This window comes from Filicampus tigris, chromosome 5 (genome assembly GCF_054856515.1).
Source record: "Filicampus tigris isolate MCC_2025a chromosome 5, RoL_Ftig_1.0, whole genome shotgun sequence".
Classification (NCBI taxonomy): Eukaryota; Metazoa; Chordata; class Actinopteri; order Syngnathiformes; family Syngnathidae; genus Filicampus; species Filicampus tigris.
This window is the reverse complement of record NC_141221.1, coordinates 8,884,068-8,909,493: the sequence shown is the minus strand read 5'-3', so window position 1 is coordinate 8,909,493 and position 25,426 is coordinate 8,884,068. Positions and strand designations below refer to the sequence as shown.

Genomic DNA, 25,426 nt, shown 5'->3' with positions numbered 1-25,426 from the left:
TGTATTTGTCACACAGTGCAGGCGTGTCTATGTGTGTGTGAGGGAGGGAGCTGAAGAGGGCGACCAACAGGAGAGAGTTGATATTTAAATGTGCCACTCGAGGAAAGACGCTGCCTGCATACAGTGCCTTTGAATAATTGATAAATGGCTTTGCTCCTTTTCAAATGAATTGGCCTCCTTCTCTAAACAATGAGGCCAGTCAAGCTCATGTTAACTGTCACTGCTCATTCAAGGAGAGTCAATACCAAAGCATTTTTATAGCGGTAGCGATTATGCCTATTTCATGGAAGCCATGTTTTATTAATGCACACCCTCGGTGTGAGGGCTTGCTGATGTTTTTCGATACAATCGGCCAGCAACAAACCCTTTGTGCTCGTGGGATTGCGATTGGGCCACAAATGATCCATGCATCTGCATTGAGAGTTTACAATGAACTTAACATGCAAACCCTTGCAAGCACGGGGAGAACGTCCAAACTCCACACGGAAGCTGAGATTTGAACCAAGGATCTCTCGGGTGTGTTGCCCTACCTGAAAGGCTTCAAACTGTTTTCATGGTACACCTGTTTTTAATAAGAATAGCATTTATATCATCATTTACGACATCGATCTTTAGGTTGAATAATGTTTGAGTTGCCATCTTGACAAGGACTCTTCAATGTGTGAGTAGGGTGCAAGGCAGGTAGCATTGATTTCCCAGTCTTTCATGGCCATTGCGACCGTGGTCTAAAACATTGCTGGACCAACCAGAACATTTATCATACCGATTGATGACCACTAGCATTGTGCTAATGTTATAGTTCTAAGTTACATAAAGTGCTCGTCCAAACTTTTTCGCGCAGTGTAATTAGTGTATTTTTTTTTGTTTACCGACTCTTTGCATTGTAACTGTTGTTGCGTTTTGTTTTGTTTTTATCATTGACACTTTTCACCATTTTCGGTCACTGTGGGATTCTTCTCCACACCAGAATTGAAATGGTACAGCCTCAAGGGCGAAAATGAAATGTCAATTTTTCACTGTATCACACTTGCCCTATGTAAAATTTTTAACATCATTTTTCATTGGCGTAACAAGATACTGTACTGCAAGGTAATATTTCTAATTCCAAGCATGCCATGTGTATCAGCCAGTCACTCATCGATTGTGCTGATAGGACATCATTGTGCCATTGTAACATTTGGAGAATAAATGGCAAGAAAGGACAGACATGATAATGTTATCTTAGTCTGTTGCTGCAGTATTATACTCTTCATTCTCCATTTTCTGACAAAAACGTTCAGGCTGCTTTTCATCCCAACACACACACACACACACAGACAAATCGAGGTGAATAGAGTTGTGTCGGTGAAAAAGTACTAATAATGCCTGAAAAATAAATAACTCCTCATAATTTGTGCAAATAGAAACTCTTGTTTGTTCCTCGCTCCAACTTTAACCCATTTCCACATTCTGTCTTTGTAAATTGCAGCAACATTTAGGCCGGCCGAGCATTGAAAGGCAAAACTGCCGTAATAGCAGGACTCAGAATAAGGCATAATCATAAAATGATGATGCGTGTGTTTGCACATTTCTTTCTTTGAAACACATTCTGCTAGTGAAAGATGCTTTCAACGTTTTATAAAATCAAAGACGTTATAGTACGACGGTCATTTTCACTGTCGGGTCACCGAAAAGTGTTTTGCGATTCAAACAAGCAGCCGCGATTTGCACCTGGTAGTCTCATTTCTATATGGTCTTGTTTTATCTATTTGATTTAGTTAGTCTTCTCCCCACAAACCTCCCATTCACTGAACATTGCCTCCATGAGAGTGCTGGGAAAGAATAGATCTCACCACACAGTGGCTCTATTCACCGCAAGGCTCACTGACATTGTAATCAGTTGCTAATCACTTGCTGTGAAATGTTATCTACGTTACACGCAAAGACACACATGCACACATGACGTTCCATTTTCTAAGCTTCATTGTGCTGTTCCAAGCGGCTTTAATGAATACAAGTCCATGTCTAAAAACAATGGGCATCCTTGTTACATTAGCATAAGTGATTGAACACGTTGCGGATGCCAAAAATGCCAGAAGCACGAAGGACCGGGCAAAAACACTCACGCACTGCAAGTTAATGACAGAATTGGCTGGGTGTCTTGTTGGTGTTTTGTCTGATGGGCCTTGGCGAGGCTTTGTTGTTTTGAAACAAAATGAATTAGAACGCCAGCCCACCGACTTGGAGAAATGTTTTATAAGCCAAACTTGGCCAAATGGGCTCCGGATGAAAACGCATCAAACATCCTGGAGCATTTACAATCAGCTTAAAACATCATGGAATCGTTGTGTTTTCTTTTTTTTTTTTTAATGCTCACCGTAAGTCCGCGGAACATGTGGAAATGCTTTTGTCACAGCTGAGTTTGGTTGCTTGTCATTAGTCAAATGGAACAGAGAGGGGGATGCATTAGCAGAGATAATCCAAAAGCAGTAGCAGCAGGGCTTTGTGTGATCACTTGACAGTAGATGGATGAATGGGTGGCCTTGAAGTCTTGAACTATACATAAGAGCAGCCATCCGCAACCGCCGGGCCATTTGGGAGAGAGAAGATTTGATTGACCATTAGAGCCTGAAAGAAGTTTCATTTTGAAAAGCAGGTGAGTCTGTCTGTGCTTCTGTACAAACTGCTCGTCTTGGTCGTGTTATATGGTAGTAAGAAAAGTGAGGCCGCAAGCTAGCAAAAATGAGTAAAAAAAACAACAACAACAACAACAAAAAATAGAGGAAAGTTTCTAAGTAAAGAGGAAAAGGACAAATGATGATGACAGTAAAGGAAGAGCCACCAACTTTGAACAAAAAAAAACAAATTTGCATTTCAGAGACACTTTTAGCGGTCCTATTTTCAAGTTTGGCTTTAGCGATTTAGCGCTACAGATGATTCTCACGCACCAATCTCTCATTGTGTAATATGAAGTGACAGGCTTGCTAAAGAGCAAAGACTAAGAGCCTTCAAAACTATCAAAAAGAACTGAATACCTTGATTCCAATTCCGACATCTTATTTTTGTGAAGGAAGAGTAGAATGCAGAATGACACACATTTGTGTCATTGTCTCTCGTTACCTCAAGATGGGATCGGCTTATTGGGGATAAACAAATGCGGTTTCAACAACTACATTCAGTTTAGTGAAGAGTTATATTTTTCATGTTGTTGTGGTTACATCAAAATAATCCTTCATGTGAACCTGTCCATGCGGCCAAAAAAGATTGTGGACCGCTGCGTTGTGCTAACACTACAAAGCATAGAAACCAGTCCAATGTTGTTGTTTACTTCAGCTTGTCACGATATTGCACGGAACCCTGCTCGACTTGTACAAGCTAAATGGTGATCCCGGCTACATCTACGAAAATAGTGTGACATCATAGTGCCACGACACTGCGTCAACTTACCAATGAATCTAACTGTGCTGTGAGAGGACAGTCGCCCTTAAACAATGAACACATAATGCCTTGAGTCCCCTCTGTGCTGTAATCCACTGTATTGTTTCAAAGGAGGCTTTTGTTTTTCTTATATTCTACTGCAGGGATTCCTTAAGTGTGGTGCGCCCGATGTAATAATTACATATTTACATTGGGGTTTTCCCTGGCGGGATTTCTTTAGCAAAATCAGAATGTTAAGCATAAGCATTTCCTCTCTGAAATGTTGTCTAAAACAATACAGTTTAGTAAGGAAAATAACAAAACCCAAGTACTGCCTGTCAGCCTCGCCAAATATTATTTGCTTAGACTTTTACTTTGGATGGTGTGTCGCAAGGGAGAGAGGGGGTGCGCCATCTCTGCCGCGACGTAAAAACGTGGTTTACAAAATTTGGGACTGCCTCTTCTCCTCAAACTAAGAACGGACAACAAGCAATCATGTGTACCATACAGCTGCTGAAAAATGAGGCCATATGGGTCGTACAAGTATAGTTGGGGAACCATTTTACAATCGAAACACACGAAAACAATATCTGATCCAAAATGAACCGCTGAATGAACTTAATTTGCAATTGTACAGTACCCTTTGGAACGCTTAAAGCCATGTGAAGCATACAGGTGCAGTGGGATGTATTCAGAGGTGGGCATTTTACTCAATTTTGCTGGTGCGTATTTTGTCAGCCGTCAGCGGCCAGGGTACCCGCCCGTCATTCGTCAGTCACTCATTTTTGTCCATCAGTCCGTCAGTTAAGTCTGTTTGTCAGTCCGTCAGAAGTCCAATGGTCCGTCAGTCGGTCCCCCCCCCAAAAAAAATATCAGAAAATGGATGACGATTACACTGATGGATGAAAACCCCCTTAATAATAAAGTCATTCGACAGCCCGTCTTTTTTAAAAGGTGTCCCGTCATTCGTCAGCAAAACGGGCGTCCCTTAGTTATGTTAGTGTTTGTGTCTTGTGGGGACTAATCAATGTACTGATCGAGAAAGTTGGAGCCCCACAGTGGTGATATGGTCATCATGTCATCTTCCGAGCCGCTTGTCCTGTACAGGGCCGCGGGGAGGCGCCGGAGCCTATCCCAGCTGACAATGGGCGAAAGGCAGACTACACCCTGAACTGGTCGCCAGCCAGTCGCAAGGGGATGGTGATATGGTATGCTTCAATTATTTTGGTTTATCCTACAGCAACCACCCCCCCCAAATTGTGTGCCAACAAATGGAAACTTTTGACTTTTGTGCTTCAAAGCTTCATGTTTAAAATTGATGTATATACTTTTCTGAAGCTGCAAATATTTTCGCCTTTGCGAGGTTGCCTCCTACCTGCTCAACTCTACATGGCAAAAGACCCCGAGGGACCTGGCGGGTGTGCGGTGTTTCTCTTACTTATATTCATGAGCGTTTCTGGCCCATTTTTGTGCCCTAACTTGAATCCCCCATTTAAGAGGATATTAGGTTACTTATTCATTTTTAAACAAGCTTAAGACGTGTGTTAACATGCAATACTTTATTGGAATGTAAGATTTTAACAACAAAATTACAGCAATAACCCCCCACCTCAAAAATGGTTTGTTCCATTGAATTTCTCCCACCTCTCCCCGACCGAGCTCTGAGTGCCCTATTTGCACAAATGAATATGCTGCCTTCCATTGAAATGCACACACTACAGTCGTAGTATAAGTAGGATGCCTGTCTCAAACCAGAATATGTATAACATTTTATTTTTTACCTTCTGCCACTCCATACTTTACCAACACTCTATTATTATTAGAATTCTTCCTTTTTGCTGAATTTATAGGTAGGCTAATTGTAACTCGCTGTTCAACGTGTTAGATAGGAGTTCCCTGATACCTTTTACTAGCCAGGAAACATTTCAGGTGATCTTAGACAGCACCACTGTTTTCTGTTTGCATTTGAATGAGAGAAACAAACAATGTTTGGCGTCCGGAAAAAAAAAAAGCAAATGCTCGATGGAAAAAAAAAACAAAAGAAAAACTTGGTTTGAATCTTCTAATAGTGACGAGGAGAAAATGTATCCCAATTGGCAATGTGATTTAAGTCAGATTTAGTTGGCCTTGCTCTAGCCAGTGGTGTTAGTGACTGCAAGCGAGGGCGTTTCCCACCTTTCACCATGCCTGCCGAGATAGGCTCAAGCCCCCCCATAACTCTTCACCCGATAAGCCATATAGAAAATGGATGGAGTGGATAAATGGTACTAACGGTCTTCATGAAACGTGCATCAGATGGTCACCTTGGCCAGCCGGGGTGTGGCCTTGTCTTACGCCAGCACAAAGCACTTAAGGTGCCTCGCGGCGAAGGCTGCGGCTCTCCAGGCTCATTGTGCGTGTTGCGTGTGACTGTGCATACATGTTTGCACGCCGTTGTTGGCGTGTATCCGTCCCTCCTCCCCGAGCTCGAGCGATTGGCACCTCATCTCTTATCTATTAATCATAGCGAGCGATTGCTCCCTCTCGTTCCGTTGCCATAGTTTCAGGACCTGTGACAGTGTCGCGGGAGGGGAGGGGGGGGGGGGATTGGCGGGGGCCCGGCTGCCTCGAGAGAGAGGAAGAGGAATTCAAGGAAAGAGGTGTGACCGGAGAGGAGAGGAGGAAATGATAAGTGAGAGGAAGGCAGAACAATTGGAACGGTGTGAGTGGAGGAGGAAGAGGGGAAGCGGTCGCTTCGACAATGGCAGCCAAACGCGCCGAGCGGGTCCTCGCGCTGTGCATGAGTGTGCTTCAGGAACCAAAATGGATTCCATTTTTATCTCAGCGGTAAACCCTCCATCTCTTCTTCTGCGTGTGCCCCTTTTCATGCTCTCCCTTGCAAATACACACCCCGCTTTGCTTTTCGTTTCTGAATATATTCACAGTCGGGCTTTCAGATCGAGGCCCCTCATCGAGCGCCGCTGCTCCTCCAGTGTTTTGGCACATTAGACACCGCTTATTTAGCCATGTTTATGGCGAGGGAGATAGATGACAGGCCCTGTCCTCCCGTTTCATGCTCAGCTGCGTGTTTTGATAGTAGATGAGGCTGAAATCATATGATGGATTCAAAGTAAAGCCATCTGCGAAGGTCCTTACAATGAAAGGTGTAACTGCATCCGTCTCATAATACGTACACGAAACACAGACCTACTTTTCGGCCAGTTGGTCGGTCATTCGGTTATTGCGCTCCCGTCATACATCCTTCCATCAATCAATCAATGTAATTATCTACTCATCCCGCTATCACTTACCAATCTTTCACAACACCCAAGCCAACCAACAACACATCCATCCATCCTGATACATCTGTTTGTCCGTCCATCAGTCAGTTGGACTGTCCCTTTATCTATTAGGGCCCGGTTAATCGGCTGATATTAACTCTTTTACAATTGGCAAAAATCTAAAAAAAATGTTTTTAAAATAAAAAATTAAATTGAAAAATTGCTGCTTTTTTTTTCAAACATATTAACACATGACAACCTAGGACAAATGTAAGGCAATTAATGCACCCCCAAAAAAATCAGCAAAAAAAAAAGAAAAATCAGCTGATTTTTGCCAGTTTTTCTCCATGTCGTAAAGTTAAACAAATACAGGAACTAAAGGGCATAGTAAAAAACATTTATTAATGTTTCTAAGCGTTAAGGGACCACAATTATTTTATCCATTTTATATGTTTTTAAAAAAAAAATTAATCAGTTATTGGAATTTTATCCTGCCAAATATCGGAATCGTCGAAAAAATCCACATCAGTCAGGCCCTATAGTATCTACCCACTCATCCAACCATCCAAGCCCTCATCCATCGAGCTCTTGATCCAACTATTACTGTCGCATTACTGAATTTAGATTCAGAATGTGCTGAATTTAGCAATGTGTTACTTACTCATCTTTTGGCTTTAGGCTTTTTGTTTACCTCCATTATGACCCTGATTATGTTTGTGGTCGGGTGCACTAGAGGCTATCATATGACACCGTCTATCCATCCATACGTCTCTCGGCCCATACTTCCGTCCACTGGTCCTTTTTTGTCCAGTCCGTCCATCTCGCTAACCACCTCGTCAACTATCCCATTCAATCTCCCTTTCCTCTCTTGCTTTATAACTACTCAACAAGCCGTGTCATTTCAAGAAGCCGTGCTCGAGTTTAGGCTCCAGGTCTGTCTTTTTTTGTTTGTTTTTTTTAACCTAGATCACAGCCAAACTTACACTATCACCGCATCTTATCGCGTCCTGGCCAGCTCGTGAGCCTCTCCGGTGGGAGCGTTCATGCCAGAGCCAACTGGCAAGCAGCGCTGCGGCTCTCAGGTGCACACATACATGTTAAGCGCGTGCGTACTCACAAGTCGATGCCATCCTCATGCAATGATTTCCAACCACTGTGCTGTGGATAATTATCCAGTTTCGCTTAATTGGTTGGAAAACTATTATTTATTTTAAATAATGTAGATTTGGTCATCTACAGTATTTATCGCTTCCACTAAACACACCTCCGTATCCACTTTTTCTGACATTGTAGTTTGGTTGGTGTACGGTGATTTTTTTGTTTTTTTTTTCTACTGTAGAATATGCGCCTTTTGTCGGAAAATCTTGTGAAACATTGCTGTCGAATGCCACGAAAGCTTGTCATTGTGAGCGTGGAGGTCCGGCGGGCGGTAACCTAAGAATACCTTATTGTCTGTGTAATTCTGCACCTTCCACGTATGGACCTTCTGCGAGAAGGGGATTGCCATTAGAGGAAGTGAGAGGCTGTGCTGGCTCATTGTGCCGATGGCACCGAGGTGCTCTTTTACCTTTTGAAGTGATGAGAGTGCAGGTGACATCACGGCGCTCGCATTCTCAGGTGCGGCAGGTGAATTAATCCTGGAGGGCTGTGTGTTTTGAGAGTGGACACAGGCATGCATGCATTCATGAGTGCGCGCGTGTTTGTGTGTGTGTGTGTGTGTGTGTGTGTGTGTATGCTTCAGTCATCAAAGCAGAGGAAAGCCAATGCGTAAGGCGATCTGTATGCTCACGGCAGAGCAGCAGTCATACTCTCTCACAGGCTATAATCCACGCTACTGCCTCACACATGCCGAGTCCACAAGGGAGGTTTCGTCTCATTATTCATGTGCTCCGAATCCCGTCTGCAGCGTTTCTACCGCCGTTATCTCTGGGACGTAATCACGGCGCTCCAAAACCCGCCACAGTCGGCCCTGAACCGGACGGGACCTCGTCAGGTGACATCCTAGCCGCCGGGTCATTTGTAACAAGCATCCCTCTGCTCATCTAGCGCCCTAATGATGCTTGCCATTGGCCTCTGGCTAATATTAATCACTTCCAGGTAGAAAGTTAAATCTCTGCCGTGACTTGTACTTAGTTTAAAATTCGCTTTCCAGAGTGAACATCCATCCATCCATTCAATTTCAGTACCGCTTATCCTTATTTGGCTTGTAGGTGAGCTGGAACCTATCCCAGCTGACTTTGGACATTTTGTATTTCTTTGGGCTGTATCTACATACACTCACACACACTCTCTCTTTATATATTTATATATATATATATATATATATATATATATATATATATATATATATATATATAGTATGTAGATCAATCACACCAAACACATAAAACAAACATTACCTGCATACACATGTGACTGCTATTAAGCTAAAAATGAGTACAGATTTGTTTCACTTAATCAGTTAAATGAATCAATCACGTGCTGGACTCATTATTCACCCACTCAAACTTAATCCTCTGTCTTTCCGAGACATTTCGGGCAATTTAACACTCTTAGCACTTTTTTTTGGTTCCCACGTGCTTGTGCCCTTGTGCACGAAGCCATTAAGGTTCATCGGGGCATGCTTGGATAAGTTGTGTGGTAGAATTTGATTTTTAACAAAAAAAAGAAAAAATCCAACTTAATATTTAGGGCATGGATCCCAACACTTTTGTATACCCTTGAAAAATAATAAGGCTTTTAATACTTTGGAGACAGTCACCAATAATCTCAGGAACCTTGCACAGCATCATATTACTCCAGTTGATATATTCATAGTGGCGCTCAAAGCAAACAGAAAGATATTGACTACATGTGTTCCTGTGTCTCAAACCTTGTTAGGAAATCAGGCCTGTCTCTTCCTCTCTTGGTCAGAGTGGCTGGCGAACTACAAGTGATTCCCTGGAGGATCCTCTATTTCACAATCCAATCAGGCAGAACTCGGAACAATATTACCTCCGTGTGTGTGCGTACATTTATTACATAGTTAATGAACAAATTGCAGCCATGTGGCACGGTCTGGTGGCGTAGCTGGTGGAAACGTTGTGACTTGCACTGCCAACAACCCCACACACCCACACCCTCTTTCACCCCCCCCCCCATCCCGTCACCGCAGTGCCCACACATGCACACACACGCGCGCGCACACACACTGACCACGACCACAAGGCCCCTAGTGTTCCCGGCCCGTCTGTCCATCAGCTCATGCGGAGCGCCGGGCTGGGAGTACTTATCATCACTCCGCTGAGTGCAGGCCTCACAAAGACTTACTCACATCTCAAATATACACACAAACACACGCGCTTACACCCCCACGCACGCACGCACGCACGCACACATGATCACATTGCACTTAGTACTGATCTGCCTGGTGGCTGGTGTGACAGTCGGGGAAATCCTGCATCTCTCCGACTAAACACTTTTGTCTTGTTTGTTTAAATGTGCTTTGTAGAAAGATAAACTGTCTCCTGGATTATGTTCGGTGGCAGCTTTTTACTTTCAAAAGCACGACGTGTGTGACATTGCTCTTCATTCTCGGAGGCCCAGTGATTGACACATAAAAGAAAAAAGACGACAAGCACATGAAACGCCTTGCGCTTGATTTTTTTTTTTTTTTTGGTTTGTTTTTGTTTTTCTTGCCACCTGGGATCAGGATATACAACCCTTCCTTATAATTACGTTATACATGAAGGTGACCATTAGCGTTTTATTTTTAGCACTGTTAAAAAAAACAAACAAACAAACAAACAAACAAAAAAAAAACGTAAAGACAAACCCAACCATAGCTTGAAAAAGAAGAGACAGCTGAAGTCTTGAATCATAGATTAGCATTAGCATTAGCATTAGTTCATGTTTGTGTCTTTTAGTAAGATAACACAAAACTGGTATTCCCACTAGATTTTTGTGCGGTCAGGGAAGATACGTTTGTATTAGCAAAGCTGGGCATCGTCTATAACTTCTGAGCGGTATTTCCGGCCAACCCACGTGGTCCCAGTCCGTCCCTCGTTGGCGACAGCCAATCAGCGTCGAGAACATCATTTTCACGTCACACTCAGGCCGCCAAATAACGAAAAACTATCAAATAAAAACAACAGCACAACGTGGTGATAGGTGAAATAAAATGTCAGATGTCATTGCATCTGTGGGGCCGAAACGTATACGACACTGTTTAATTTTTTAAATTTATTTCAGGAATGAGACACCTGTGTGTGATACCGGGAAAGTCCATTCTCGACGCCGTTTGGCTGACTCGGACCGACCGGGTGGGTCTGAAACATAGACGGGAACTCATAGACGGACTAAAGCTGAGACATATGCCCATCTCTGTGTATGAGTTTTTGCGTTCAATTTTGTTTTTATTAAATGGCAAATAAATGGATTTATTTGCCATTTAACACACACTGAATGTGCATTACCGCCTCCTAAAGGGCTAAGGTGGAATGACAACTACTACAGGTTATAGTGTTTTTAGTTTTGACAGTATTTGATCTTTGAATATTTTCGCCATCAAAGTGTCAACTCCGAATGTCAAATGGTGACCAGTCCAGGGTGTATTCTGCCTTTAACACAAACGTAGCTGGCTCCAGCTGACCTTTGAGGACAAGCGCTGTATGAAATGGATTCAGAATGAATGGATTGTTCTTTTTGTCGTTCATATTCATTGGCCTTTAACAAACATGTTGGAATATTATACTGCCTCCTGCAGCACTGGAGTGGAACCATATTGAATTGGAAATTAGTAGCAGACTTTTGATCTTTCACCCAGTAGTTATTTATCATCCATCTTTTTTCTTAAAAAATCTGTTTTGCAAACACATTGTAACATGCAATGCCATTCCATTCAGGGCTGGCATGAAACAGCATCGCCCGCAACTTCCGACTTGTCTGGCTCACAGTTGAGGCGTTGGGCCATTGATTATGATTAGGATTATGGCAAAGATTCACGCCTTGGCGAAGGCCTGCGATATCTCATTGTTCTTGTCGCAGTAAGACATTTATTGTATTATATTGACGGAAACCAGAGAGCGCATTGCTAAATCGAATTAATCCAATGTGATTCGTAAGCATCACATCTTGGGGAAAGGCGGAAAATAATAGCCGCATGACAGAAAGCGCAGATGATGATGATATAGCTCCCGAGTACGAGCCGGCTGCCCGGCGTTATAAGGGTCGGCGACAATGGGAAGCAATCAGGATATCTAAGTAGAGAGAAGCCAGAGAAGGAAGCCAGCCTGTCAGAGCCTCTAATAGAAAGTCTCTGAACATTTGGCGAAGGAGACGGGAAGTGAGGGGGCTGATGCTCCGACAGTGAGGATGATTAAGCCAAGATAAATAACCTTTTCTACCTCGGAGCGGCCCTTCTTTAATGCGCTCAATAGCCGCGCCGCACGCGGGCAGATCGTCAGGCGAGAGTCTTGACCGGCAGGAAAGAGCGACAAGCTAAGAGCGAGGCGGCCAGAAGAGAAAAGCGCCTTGCGTGATAATGTATTCATTCAAACCCCCCACTTGATAATGTTCGCAGCATGCTTGGCTTGACTCATTCATCAGCGTCTACCGGGGGCCCTTTCAACTTATTTTTTGCGAAGAAGCCAGTGGCTGTGGCTCTGCAAAGGTGTGTGAACGCCGTGTTTGTCTCTTTTGTGTGTATATGCGTGCGGTGTGTGTGTCAAGACTATGAATTCTGCTGTGTGGATTGCCTGGCTACAGCATCGGCATTCAGAATCGGCGCAGGGTCTCGTCTGTTTCAATAGAAGCTTCATTGTATGCGAGGATATGAATATTATTCCCTTGGAATGTACTGATTGTTATATGCCACTGCAATTGAACCCTTGACCTTCTAATTGAGTTTGGAGGCAGAGGCATGGCTTAATGAGATAGCATGATTAAACATCATCAAAGGAGGATTTATTCTCTTTTTGGGAGATACGAACAAGATTCGTGCACTTTTCTCACTATGCAATCCGGTTTGCAACATCATTTTGATCAAGCAACTCTCAGTTAAATTAAACGATTGGCTAAGAAATCAAAGACCCAGCCTTACTTCTGTACATCTCATCTTCGCAGTCATTTTTTCCTGTCCGACTGTGATTGCGCGAAAGAACGTGTGATCTTACACGCCGCGCATGAGATCTGGTAACGTTAGCTCACCTGGTAACCAGATAGGAATGCATTACAACAGCGGAGGCTATCGAGACTCACCATCCGTTAATCATTTACGCCGTTTGACCGGCTGTGTTTCTTTGCGTTTGGATGAAGGTGGCATTTAGAAACCGTTCCGGCTTTCTGGGCCCAAGAGCAATAGTGGTATGACGTTCGTTTAAGGCACGAAAGCTGTTTTGGTTCTATAAAAATAAAGAAACCAGAATGCCACTCAGAATGCAAAATTGAGCTGAGGATGAAATGTTAACAAAAGTGAAAACGTAGAACATGCGCTTTCACCAAAAAATGTTCCGAGATATGGGTGCGATGCTACTGAAAACAATGTGCATAGTGTATACGTTTGTTAGTTAGCAGGCTACTTTTTGGTTCATAAAGAATCGATTTAAGATTAGATAAGCGCAACCATAAATTCCCAAATGAAATTGCTTCTTCTCGCTCTAAACATGTGCCACCCCGCGATGAATTAGTTGTGTTCATGGTGATGAAAACAATAGCTCTTAGCACTTAGCAGTAACTTTGTCATCAGGTGTAAGCTGCGTTTTTACCTGGAACCTATTGCAGCGGACTTTTTGACAGTTCGCCCGTCAGTAGCAGGGAGCATGTAAACAAACAACCATTCACACTCACATTCACAACCTAAGAAAGTCATAAATGAACCCATTGATTTGGTGGCCTTGGTTTCACTGGAATGAGTGAATTTGTTTTTGGAGCTACGCTAGAAACCAGCGAAACACGTAACCTCCCTCGTGATGTAATATTAGTGTTGCTGTTTTTAGAAATGAGCCAAATGTATCGAAGCACCATCCCGAGCTCATTCCGTACTTTTACAGTACGTTACATCAGCACACATGCAAGCGAGGAAAAGGGGTGGCATGAGGAGAGGAGACTGGAGGTGCAGCTCTGACCTAGATACGGGAAGTTCTGAGCAGCAGTTTTATCCTGTTGTCATCATTTAAGTGCAGAACTTGAATTTAAAGTCACTTGAATCATCCAGATGAACGTCCTACTTTTTATTTGTCGCAGACAATCTAGGTCGGGGGCGAGCAAACTTTAGTGCTCAAGGGCCACATTTGATTTTTCAAAGTTAACATGTGAATGTAAAATATGTTGCATTGGTACATATTCATGAATGCATTCAATAATCAAAATACTGTAATCCATTCTCATTTTAATTGAATTGTAAAAAAATCACCAATGTTTTGACAAAATAAAAAAAGCATATTAAATATATGTAAAATGGTTTATGTTACCATTTTTTTTTTAATTCTTGTAAATAAATCTCTTTACCAATTATTTAATGAGACAAATGGGGGGAAGAGTACATTTTAACTATCAAATTTTTGGTGAAAGAAAAAGTGACAATGTAAGCTTGGTGTGCCGGATGAAAGAACAGAGTGGGCTGTATTTGACCCCCAGTCCATGCTTTGCCCACCCCTGCTCTCGAACAAACATGTTTGCACGTGGCTGCTTGATAAGCTGGGACATGTGTTTGGGCTGGCGCCACTGCAGCAGTCGTTTGCTTCACACATTAACAGGTGAAGGACTTAAGTGTGTGTGCGGTGCGGTTGAGTCAGGCGGTGGTAAATAAGCAATCGCAGATAGCGTACAAAGAATGAGGAAGTATTATACATACTGATGATGTCATCTCATCTGGTTGGAGTCTAACAAGTTCACTGTTTTTAAATAAATACCTTCAAGTCGTTTGTCTTGTGGGCAGCATGTTAGCATAGCGGAACTGGTTAGCATGTCTGCCTCATAGTACAGTAGCTCTCTTTTTTGGTGTTTGGTGCTTGCGTTTGTTCACGTGAAAATGGTGAAAAGTCCACAAAATAAGGTACCGCTGACACCAACTTATGTTCAATACAATTTTAGGATGAAAAATTTAACCCATCCAACATTCTTCAAAAAAACACTTCTAAATCTACATTATGCGTTTTCCACGAACTATGGAGGATTCCCCACAAAGTTCCCCATAACAAAAAAAAAGAAAAAAAGAAAAAATATTGGAAAATCCACTCTTCAATTGTAGGTGGTTCTACTTTTTTCCAAGTAATGGACTTCTTACTGGCCGCTAAAATGTTACAATCTCTTTTATTATGTTTTTAAAAATCTATATATTTTACAGTACAATATTATTTTTCTAAAAGGTATATAAAAATGGGGATGTTTTCATGGGGACTGGAATAGATTGATGGCCTTTCAATTCATTTCAATGGAGATAATTGATTTCATGTGCAATATGAGTCAGTTGTGTTACAAGCGTGTCACGGAATGAATGTCGAGGTGTCTACGGAAAATAGATGGTTGGCTAGATTTTCATGAGTAATACCTCCAGCAGCATGTGCGCTACAATATTTAAGGACATGGATGTGATGCTTTTCAGTAAGGCAGTGCTTCTCAAATATAGGGGCCCTGGGGAACATGCACTTCAAATCTTTTATTTTACAGACGAATAAACAATGTTAATAAGGTTATTCTTGTAAGTTGAACTACATCTCTTTCTTTTTGTTTTCTTTATTTTAACAAGGATATGATGTTATGTGGAGGTGTACCTATAACTATTTTACAGACAAATGCGATTATTTATAGTTGCGGTGGAGAGTGAGTGGTGGGGTGGGGGGCGCGAATTGTTTTCGTCATGCTGGGGGGGCGTAACAGAAAATAATTGAGAAGCACTGCAGTAAGGTGCACTTAACTATTGCATGATTCCCTCCGTTTTAATACTCCAATAGTTACCGGTAATATTTCAGGCCCTGTCTACACGTAGCCGGGGTTTTTGAAAACGCCGGATATAAACCTGCGGTAAGCCCTATCATCCACACGTCCCCGCAGTCGAGATTTGCGAATATCTCCGTATCGCGTTTTGCTGTGGACGGTTACACCCGGAGATTTACGTCGTCACCGTGCGACAACAATGCTTTGACGTCATTGCGCGACTTGTGTGTTCATGCGAGTCAACATGGATTTTCGCGACGCTGCGTTGATTATAGCCATTTTCGGTGCGCTTTTTGCTTACTTATTTGTCCGCAACCAACCACTGCTTCTTGTTGAAAGGTTTAAAAGCAATTCTGACCTCTTGTCGGTTCTCCCGAACGAATTTGGCGCCGTTTATTTGGTCTCGTAGAAGTGACGTCAAAGGACGGAAGTGACGTTAAAGGACCGAAGTTCATTCTGAATGGACAGTATTTGGGTAACTACTGCCACCCAGAGGCTTGGCGGTTTTGCGTGGATGCGTTTTTTTTTTTTAATGTGTATTCCAACGCACGTGGGGTGAGGATATACGGTTGTTAAAAAAAAAAACCCGGCTACGTGTAGACAAGGCCTCAGTCTGATGAGGCGTGATGGTTTTCAAGGGCAGACCACTACGGGCTTCCAGCTATTTCACGGCCTCTCACACGGCTGTCTGCGCGAGGCAGCCTCCATGGCCTCAATTACCATCTCACACCAGCTCTCCCTACCTGCGCCACTTGCATATTAAAGCACGACTCCAGCCGCTCGGCCCACCGATAAGACAGTCGGATAGTCTCCTGGCCTATAACACAGGGCTAATTAATGGAGTAAATGTAGCTGGAGCTGTGACTATTGCGCAACTGGAGTGCAAGAGGAGGTGCCTTAATGAATTGATTGTTTAAGCGAAAACTGAGCTTGATTATCTTTGTAATAAAAAACAACTCTCTACACGTCGTGTATTGGATGTCATTAGATTGTGCAGTTGTACCTAATACTGTGGCCGGTGGGTTCCACCAAAAATGGATCAATCCACTACTTGGGTAAATTTGACCCAGCATTCTGCATGAAACTAAATGGATGAGTTTTGTAGAAAATGATCAATTTAAAAAAAAAAAATCATTTCTCTGTTTAAAGAAGAACAACATGACATTAGGTCTGGGGATATTGAGAATGAGACATGCTATGAGAACTTCTCTGCATTATTATGCTCAATGAACAATGGCATGGAAGAGAGAACGTCTGACTAGTAATAATAAGGGTGAATTAATGATATATTCCCCATTGTTGATCAAGAAATCCAATCCAATGCCCATCCGAGGAAGTGGTCACCCATTAAAAATCCTGCAGGTGCAGCTGTGGGGGAAGCTTGACATGTGTTGCAGCTGGTTCTCATTTTGGAGTAGTATTACTTACCTTCATACCTACAGGACCGGCATGGACTAGGCTGTGACATTCAACTCAAACGTAGATGGTTTAGTAATATTTGACCTGAGCACTGGTCTGCTTTTGACAAAGGTCTATTATACGTGTACGTTTGTACCTTGTACCTCAGGAAGATGTCAAACAGTAAACAAAATATATTTGATGCATCACTCGGTAGGATAGAGTGTGGTCGTGCGCCACCTGAAACAGATCACAGTAAGCACTGTTAAATGAATACCTCCCCTGATAATGTCAATCAAAACAGCATTATGAGATTGTACCTAATGTTTTGAGGCCAACCGAGCAAATTGTCATCTGGATTGTGAAATGATACTGTAGAACTGTGATTAAGGAAACTATCGATTCTCAGATTCTCAGGAGCTTTTTTAAAAAATTTTTTATATAGCCTTTAGAAATAGCACATCCCCATGTGTGGATCACGGACAAACGGATTACCAGATCAATAGAATCAATAGAAGCGTTAACACAGCCTTGGCCTCGGACACTTAATTTTCTCTTTACACAGACCACCTTCCTCGTTTTATACATATATGTATACACAAGCATACTTTCACTAGTTTTGGTGAGAGAGCGGCAACAAAAGCACAGAGAGGAGGTTGGTTTGCAGCTCTCGAGTAAATGGAGCTTAAAGGAGATATATCTGTCACAGTGGGCTGTATCCACAGAGAACTAAAGGGGGAGGGCTAAGGACCTCACACGTGAAGTAGCTTTGGTTACCTTTTAAAATGATAGCAATCTCACTATTGGACATGTATTGGAGCGCGTCACAATTGCAGTCATTTGTAAGGGGACAAATGGCATACTTTATTACCTGTGGGGGTGATGAAACGTTATCCTTACATGTGAGCCGTAATAAGCTTTGAAGAAGCTCTCATGGCCCTGAGACAGAGTTTACTGCTAATAATACGTGGAGGAGGGTGGTCATACAGGTGCATACATTAGCATGCAGGAATGTGCCCCTTCTCAGTGGCCGATTAATATACTTTTATATTCATGTTTAGTAACCAATATTACACAGTGTATCGGTTCGCCTGATTTCCATGAAGGCAGCGTCGGTTAAGTTCCCACTCAGTGTAAAAGGTATAAATGCGGGTATGAATTGTCGTCTAGCTCCATTGGATGCATTTAATGTGACATTATTTTCAGTTACGCAGCAAAACAAACAACTTAGTGCCGATGCTGTGTAATGGAAAAGTGGCTGCTAAAGTACTTCCAGCACACAGTGAACTGGCTCTAGTACAAATTTCGCACCAGTGTAGTGATGTCACGGAACTTTGTGGACAGGTTTTTGTGGTTGGAGTCACTACGAGATCAACACAAACATCCACTGCATCCAAACCGTCACTGGCAGTGTGATTGTAATGTCTTGCACAATACGGCATGAGCCTGGAAGTAGATTGGCAACAACCAAACACAAACAAAACCAACTACCTTACTAAGCTCGGCTAGCTTAATGCTCACTCAGAATGTAAAACGCCATAGTGGGGCTCATGAAAATAGCATCAAAGTTGTGGTAGTTATAATAACGGATATTTGAACACAAATGGTGCAGCAACACATATAGAGAGGCAGTATAACAGTACTCAGGCATATATTCTTTGTCCTCTTCAAAAAAGATTTGTCAGTCACTTGCTGTATTATACTGCCCACTAGTGAACGAAGCGTGCACTGCAGAGGAGCTCATTTTCAACGGGCAATGAAGCATGAAATTATGATGAACGAACTAATTAATGCTTCATATTGTAGTTAATCACTATTCACACACATCGCTGTACTGTATGCTTTTATAACGGACAAAAGTGTAGAGTGTGATTTTCCTTGTTAAAACACGCAAAAACAACGTGTTGCTATTTTTTGTGGAGCTAGAGCAAATGAATGTAATTTACATTCATTTCAATGGAGAAAGTGATTTGAGTCATGGAAAAAAATGAATTTGTAAGTCAATTATAAGAATATGATTACACTAAACTTCAAACTCAAAGTAAAATTCATGCAATGGATTCCAATATATTGTTAACCAAGAAGTGGTAACTGTATGTAAATGTAGTTGCTTCATGGTATGTTGGTATGTACAACTGTGTGAAGCACACATTGCCTTTAGGCGAGCATATGCTGCGTGCTGCCTTGTGTATATGTTCTTCCCAGCTATCTACTACCACTCAGTGTTTTGGGGCTGGTTCTACCTGTCATGTGCAGTTACATCAGATATACTCTATGTGCTGGGAGTCATGAGTCACATGACTGGATGTCGATTGTATGCATGGGAAGGCCAACTTTAGTCATGTTTGGATGCTATAACTCTTAAGGTGGCTTTAATGATTTCTGAACATTGCGACAATTATTATTATTTTTTTTGTTAAAATAAATTCAATGCCAACTCTCGTTTGCGGCTTACAGTTCTTTTGATAGTTGTAACCATGATAGTATTAGTTTTTATTCATTTATTTTTTTAATTGTTTTTGCATTGTTTTTATTGTTTTTGAATGTTTAGTTTTAGCTTAGTTTTTTTTTAGTTATTGTATTTTTTTTCAAATTGTGGAGTATTTGTCCAGCGCAAGATAAAACAAACAAAAAAAGAGATCATTAAGTTTGGTGTAATAAAATAAATTGCAATTCTCAAACGACTGTTTGACCTTTCTTCTTCCCTCCGAACAAGACAAAAATGACAAAGAATATTTTCGCTACAGTTTTAGTTAGTATTGTAAACATAAAACGTAATGCCAAGTTAGTGATCGTTATTTTTAAAACACTCATTTTGACTTCATTTTGTTAACGGAACTGTATTTTTGAATGTTAGCTTTAGTTGTTAGTCTTCGTTTAACTACAATAACATCGCTTCCAGTCTGACGATGAATCAGAATTGCCATCAAGTTCATTCAGAAGTCACACAGAATGACTATTGCCCACGCACATGCTTAAACAGTGGCACGCCACTGTTCTGCACCGGAGCATTAAAACAATGCCTGCTAGAACCTCATCTGCTTTCCTTCACTTTCCTCTCAATGACAATATGTTTGCAATTTGAACATCAGAGGGTGGAGAGGACAGTGACTCATGCCGTTCCAAGCCGGATCTTAACCGTGCGCGATGGCCGTGCGGTTAAACGGCCTGCCTCTTGTATTGTGAAGCGATGAAAAGTAAGAGCCAGCGAGTTCATCGGACTGCAGTACGTATCCAATTTTTTTATGATTCAGTTGTACTCGAGCTGTTGTGATTGTGTTGAAGCCCGCCCACACTGCAGGCTGCGGACACAAAGAGCCATTCAACACGACCGACTGATCCAATGTAAAGATAAGACAAAAAAAACTTGTCTGGGGTAGCCCACTAACTCACATGATATCCCCCCCCATCTGTGTTTGAGCCGATAAGGCAATTGTTTGCTACTTTTGGGCCTGAAGGTTACAAGAGGAAGTGACCGAATAATGAGTGTGCTTCCCTACTAGCCTGAAGGTTACAGTTGTGTTCTGCAGCGTTATTTGAGCATCTTAAGCTGGAGTGGCTACTTTTACATAAATGCCGATAATGTGATACTAACCGGATACGAAAATACACCATTTCAAATAGTTAATAAGGCTTTTTGGGACTTTTGAAAGATTGTTCTACTGGATTTCATTATCATTGTCAGTATTGCTGAACAACTAATTGAATTCAAATCAACATCGCAATGTAGTAGAATGCAATTTTCAAATCGCAAAGGCTGCAATTTTGAAAAAAAGAAAAGAAAAAAAAAACAAGACAAAAAACAAAACCTCTGCTTCATTTTGGTCAGACGGTATTGTTTTATATACCAGTATATTTTCTTAATTAATTTATGTATATAATCTCTAGATAAATTCAGTGCTGAAGATGTGCAGTCCAAGTGTTTACATATCATTATTTCATGAAACAAGGAAAAAGTATTTGAGAATCCGACTGAAAATTCTTCCAAATAACCCAATATCCGGACAAAATATATTTGTACTTGTTTAAAGACTAATTATGAATACACAAGAGAAAATAAAACTTAGTTTTTCATATAATTAATGGTATCCATTTTTGGAATTCACATTGTGTATATCAGCAAACTATTTTAGTGTCCGAAATCATTTTCCGTCGTACAAATTCAAACACAAATAAACATTTCATATTAAATTGCAATTTCAATATTGAGGGAAAAAAAAATCGCAATTAGATGATTTTTCAAAATTGTTCAGCCATATTAGTCAGCATGCATTCTTCCAGAGTTTGAGACCTGTCTGACTCAACTGCCATTGCCGGGTCACGAATGGGCAGCCGTATATTCTTCACGTGAGTCATCGTTTGCTGCACTTTGATACGTTATGATGTCGCTCGGTGTACATGTCAAATGTTACCATTTATTTTCTTTTAACTCAAATGTTCCAATGTGGTCTCCTGGAGAAGCTGACCGCCATCCCTTTGGTGAGCAAGCTTTTTTCCTGTGGGATCGCATCCTGCCTATTCCGGATTAAACTCAATTTGAATTCTGCCTTTTTAGTCAAATTGAGGTGTTTATATGTGGCATTTTCATTTCGTTTGGTTTCATTTCATCCTACTCAAGACAAGGCTCCATGTAAACCCATCTTATCTTGGTTTGTCTATATGTGCCCTGTAATTGACTGGTGGACTGCTGGATGTCGCCAATTTCCTGGGCAAATAAACTCATTTGTGATTTTAGGGCCAAAGGCTGACTAAACAACCTCTCAGTTGCACAGTATCCTGCTCCAGTCGGTGACCGTGTGCGTGCTTCTTGTAGTGTGTGCACATTTTCCTCTGCACTCTGGGCCACCCTGCTGTGCGCGTGTGTGTTCTTAGGTGTGCAAACCCCCTCGCCCCCCCCCCCCCGCCTTGCGAGGTAAATATTGCAGCAGCGGGAGCTAATCCGAGCATGACCGGAGCAGAGGTAGAGCGGGACCGTCAAAGTGCACACAGACGTCTCTTTATGTGCCCGCGAATATGTTTCCACGAAGGCCGAGGGAGGCTCTGTCAAGGTGGTTCATTGTGCATGTGGGAAGTGAGTTGTTCATATGTTAATGGCTGCTAGAGTGGGCTCCTTTAAGGCCCGTTTGTTTTAGCGGCTCTCTCGCTGAGTGCGGGTGGATGGAATGTGACAGGGCGCACCGCTGTTTTACTTACTGTAGCTTAATTGAGCCTGAGAACGGAGGCAGAGTGCGCGAGCGCTCGTAAATGCGCAGAGGGAGGAGAGAGCGGGAGCAGAAGCGTCACGTCGGTACAATGCGATGAATTCCTCTGAAGTGGCTAATGAGCCCGCGTGTCCAAAATCATCTGCATTCTCATTTATTTTTATTTACGGTTTGGCTATTTATTGCTGGCTTCTTCTTTCTTTTAAAAATTTCTAGGTCAGGGAGAAGCTGAGGCTTGTCTCTGCTCATTAAGCCACTTGAATGCAACAGTCTTACAGTGAGACAGTGAGAGACAATGAACATGCCTTCTCTCGTTTTCCCTGTCATTTATTATGCACAATGTGCGATGCTCGCAATTTAATGGTTGTCATTGGCCTCCGCATTAAGTATACACTCGCACGCACTAATGAGATCCAATACCAGAGCTCTGTCAAAATTAGTTTACAAAGATGCTAACACATTTTTTTGATTGCTAACAATTAAGTCAACCCTATTGCGGCCCGCAATGCAAAAGCGACCCGCTGCCAGTGCAGCTAAATGCCTGTGAATATTTCATTCATACAAGTCATTTCATTCTCAGGGAATTCAATCAATCACAACTGGACTGTTCTGTTGTCAGACCAGAACGTAAATGAACATATTTAGTCGCAGTGGCAGGCTGGTATGTATACATATGAAAATTTGAAATCCGATTGGTTAAAGAAACGGTTCCTTTGCTAATATAATATAAGTAACATGCACTGTTGATTCTGAAGGCCCTGGACTGATTACATTAACGCGGCAGCACATAGAGGCTGTTATCTGATTGGACAAAAAACATCGAACATCCGCATGTACCTGTACATGCGTGAAGCAGTGCAGCCAAGAGAAGTGCTGTGAAATATAGAGAGCTCGGTTTAACCAAAGTGAAACAATGTGCTAATAATGTAAACAGCATTGATCACAGTGATGTGACATCACAGTGATGAAGTATATCGTATGTTCAGACCATACAATTACTGTATTAGAACAATATATAAGTCACTGGGACCCGCAGAGGTGAACATGCACTTACAGCAAGTAGTATAAAATGAGCTAAAGTGCAACATTATACCAACCGACATATTATTATTATCCATCCATCCATCCATGCATTAATCTTGTATCACTCTAAAAACAGTTGGGTTAAAAATAACACAATTTCGGGTCAAAAAAAAAGGACCGATCCACTACTTGGGTCAATTTGACCCAGCTTTCTGGGTTGTTTTCTGCAAAAACAACCGCAAAAATTGGTAGCCCAAAACTGAGCTGTTTTGTACAAATCAACTAAAGAAGGTGGGTCAAATTGACCCAATTTGTGGATTGGTCCATTTTGCACCCCAAATTGTGTTATTTTGAACCCAACTGTTTTTACAGTGTATATCAATTGTCTTCATTAAGGTAATGGGTAAACCTGAGCCTATCCAATTTGAACCTCAGAACTGTTAAAGATCTGCTAACCACACATTGCACTGTGGCGCTTCCACAGAGATCATTTCAACCTAACCCAAAATGGTCACTCAGCTAGTTGTTACTCGGCGAGGAAAACTCACGCTGAAATGTTAAGAAATCTTATGGAATACATCTCACTATTTGTGTCCTGCATGTCAATCGTCTTCAACTTATTCAGCGGCTCATAGGTAAACTTTTCCCATAAATGTGAATCTTTCTTAGGTGATTTGGTGACATCCACCTGCTGCAGCTTGTTGTCACGCCTGACATTTGAGAAGAGACGGCAGCAGATTGCAACAGCGGTGAACTTCATAAGCTACCAAAAGATGATCGTTCTAGTGGTGGAGAAAAGAATAAAGTGGCATTCAGAGACACAGCGAGCGATCGAATACAAGAGCTGCATCGGTAAGAGGGATTTATGTCGCAATATGTTTATTATTGTCGTTCATACTCGTTCGCATCATTCTGAGAGATGCTTCTAATATTTGGCTTGCTTTTTTTAATGTTCTCAAAGTACACACTTGGGCATTTTCACCCCAGAAAGTTATTGGAGTACTTTTTATTTTTTCTTTCATTACTTTTTTTTTTTTTTTTTTTTTTTTTTATCAGGGCAGCATGGTGCTGGCTAGTGGTTCGTAAATCTGCTGCTCCCACTTTGAACACATAGAACACACGTCATACACACGTATGATCGCCTTAAATGATCACATCTGCATAACAATTTGATGGATAGCTAGATTTGGAATCAGAAGGCCATAAATAGTTTGTTCAACTCTTTTCAATTTACTTTAAAGGAGGGATTGGTAACAAATGCTTGCAACATCTCATATGTAGTGTAAAAAGTGAAGACAATTTGAAAGAAACATGTCAAGTCAACACATGATTTGCCTTCGCGGGCCACATAAAACGATGTCGCGGGCCGGATCTGTCGCCCGGGCCTTGAGTTTGACATCTCTAAAATGTCTAGCTATGAATGTCAGTGGTTGTTTTTGTATATGGGCCTTGCGATTGGCTGGCTCCAACTCACCAATGATCCTAATCAGAATAAGAGAGAATATGTTCCCAGCAGGCCCACTAGTTGAAACACGGCATTCTGATTAATTTTGCGTTTGTGGAATATAAATTAAGCAGCAAAATGCACTCGTTTTTAGCCATATCTGGGGACGGCCATTTTGTCTTCTGTCGACTGAAAATGACATCACAACTGCTCACAACGACCAATCACGGCTGACCTGTTTTCTGAGTCTGAGCCGTGATTGGTCGCTGTGAGCAGTTGTGATGTCATTTTCAGTCGACAGAAGACATAATGGCTGCCCCCAGCGATGGCTAAAAACGAGTGGATTAACACTTATTCCACAAACGCAATATTGATCAGAATGCCCTGTTTCGACTAGTGGGCTTGCATAGAACATATTCTTGAAAAAAAAATGTTTGCGTTGACTTACCCTTTAAATTGGATATTACACTACATTAGAATTGGGCAATTACAGTAGATTTGCCGTGTAATGCCTTATCGGCACTACTTCATCTTCATCTACTTCAATTCAAGTTTAAGTGCCCAATATGGTTTCACGCCAAATCAAACCACCATTGACTGAATGCCTCTCTGACTAAAAGGACTGCACAGGTGTACTTAATGTTGTGTCCAGTGTGAGCTTGGTGTATATTCGTATTTCCAGACTGCCTGAGCATTCTTCAACAGGCTGTCGTTTTAATATGTTTACGTGGCTTTAACTGCTTGTATTGAAATGATCCGCCCATGGCTTTCCGAAAACCTCGTTGTTTTTC

General features: G+C 41.9%; 1 protein-coding gene across 4 annotated transcripts in view; it reads left to right on the top strand.

The window, feature by feature from the left end:
- Positions 1-25,426, top strand: part of sema6a (sema domain, transmembrane domain (TM), and cytoplasmic domain, (semaphorin) 6A) — a 138,671-nt gene that overhangs the window by 1,922 nt on the left and 111,323 nt on the right. For 3 of the 4 annotated variants that reach the window (XM_086030172.1, XM_086030176.1, XM_086030174.1), the window contains exon 2: positions 23,861-24,043. The exons of the other annotated variant lie outside the window; for it this stretch is intronic. The gene's annotated coding sequence lies outside the window, so the exon portion shown is untranslated. The remainder of the gene's footprint in view (positions 1-23,860; positions 24,044-25,426) is intronic. 4 annotated transcript variants of the gene reach the window in all.